This window comes from Solanum lycopersicum, chromosome 10 (assembly GCF_036512215.1).
Source record: "Solanum lycopersicum chromosome 10, SLM_r2.1".
Classification (NCBI taxonomy): domain Eukaryota; kingdom Viridiplantae; phylum Streptophyta; class Magnoliopsida; order Solanales; family Solanaceae; genus Solanum; species Solanum lycopersicum.
The window spans coordinates 38818930-38821170 of record NC_090809.1 but is presented as its reverse complement, the minus strand read 5'-3'; positions in this window follow the sequence as shown (position 1 = coordinate 38821170).

Sequence of the window (2241 nt, the reverse complement as noted above, 5' to 3'; positions counted from 1 at the left end):
AAAAAATTAAAATGTATAAATGGCATCCAACAATTATTCAAAAAAAACACATCTGTAGCAAACTTAAATTTTGCTACGGTATGCAATTTTGAAAATTTTGCTATAGCCTAAATTAAGAATTTTATATTTGATATACATAAAATTTGCCCTATTTTAATATATAACGGAACTATTTATTACACAATATAAAGTGTAAGTTTTTCTTAAACTTTATAAAGAGAAAGAAAAAAATTATGTTTTACAAAGAAAAATATAGATTTAACATAGGTTTCAACCGATAAAGGAAAATGTTGTTGACAAGTCTTAGGCTCCTTTCTAACATAAATTTCAAGTATTATTAACTTCAGTTAATTCATATAGTCATTTAAAACCCTCAAAAAGTCGGTCAACAATTCGTCATTCTAAATAATCAATTCTCTAAATTTTATTTTTCATTGTGATAAAAATGAAGTAGGATATTTTTCGACTATAATCAAATTATAGTAAGTACTATTTATACACATTCTTTTATAAACTGATGAAGAAATTTATGATATCAGACATTAATTGAATATTTAGCATTGTGTTTGGGAGGACAATTATTATAAACGGTATTTTCTTCATGTACAATTTCGCCATCCCAATTAATCAAAAACTCTAACTTTTGGGTAGAAGACATTTTTTTTGTGATTGAAATGAAGAAAAATAGAAGACTAAAGATGTTAAAGGTGCTATGTTTGAATGTCTTTAAATAGAGTTTGGAAGAGTTTTCTATTTTCAAAAAATAATAATTTTTCCGTTTTTATGATATGTCAAATCAATATAATTGTATGACAAACACTGCAAAAGTTTCATAAAGCTTCAAAATGTGAAAATATTTCTCTTTGTAAAACATAATTTTTTATTCCACTTTATAAAGTGTAAGATTTTGTTATATATTAAAATGTACACGTTATGAGACTAACGAAAAACGTTAGAATATTAGATAAAGTGGAGTTTTTTCTTCCACTAAGCCTATTTTAGTTACTTCCCAAAATAGTGGCTTATTTTGATAAATTTTTATCTTTTTGTGGCTTATTTAGGTTTCGAACTCATTTATATACAAGTATATTATTATGATAAAGTAAATATATAAAATATCGTTTAGACAAAAATAATTAATTAGACATTGGAAAATTAGCTAGGGAAAAAGGACAAATGTATCTCGAACTATCCTAAATGGTATGCAGATATCCTCCGTCATACTTTTGGAACATTGGTGTTCCTGCCGTCCAAAAACTAGAGCGTATATGCCCTTCACTCTAACTGAAGGTTAAATAAGGACATGTGACACAATCTTATCTATCGATCCGATATCGGGTCGGTGGATAAGATTATGTGCTTGTCTGTTAGTATATATGCTCTAGTTTTTGAACGGCAGGGGTACTTATATCCCAAAAGTATGACCGAACATATTTGCATACCATTTATAATAGGTGGGGGGGTATATTTGTCCTTTTTCTCAATTAGCTATTTTATGTTGATTGAAATTTTATTTTCATGTAATTGGTTAAAGAAGGAAATTGCTTGTACTTTTGAACATTTCTATATTGTAAGGTGTTTGTATGATATAATTGATGTATTTCATAAAAGTCAACGTGAAGAAATTATGATTATCGATACTAAAAGTGAATCCTGTCATATGTGATTTGCGAGCTATTGCACAGAAGTGAGAGTTTTAACATTTACACATCCAAAAGATAGCAATTGTGGGTTCGCTTGTCACAAAAAAAATAATATTAAAATTGAACTTTCAAATATCAAATCATGCTGAAATAATTTAGTATAATTATGATACAATATATTTAATAATAAAAATCATATTACCAAACCAAAGTTTTCTATATCGCATTGTGCCCACCCCTGCTTAAGAGTTTTCATTTGGAAATAGTGGAAAGAGAAAATTCATTTTTATTCCTCTATTATTAACTCCATATATCCGTTTAATATGATACAATTGATCCATACATACTTCTAGGGATCATTGGGTAGAGTGTATTAGTAAAAATAATGTGTATATCATCTTTATGTTATAGTATCTTTTTGTAATGGAGTGTGTTATTAATACATGAAAATCTTTGGTGCAAGTAATACAAAGAAATTTAATGCATGCATTAGCATAGTTAAAGATCCAAGTGCCCCTTAATTTTTTTTACATCTTTTCCACTATATATTTTTAATAGGCATAATGTACAAGTACCCCCTCAACCTATGCCCGAAATT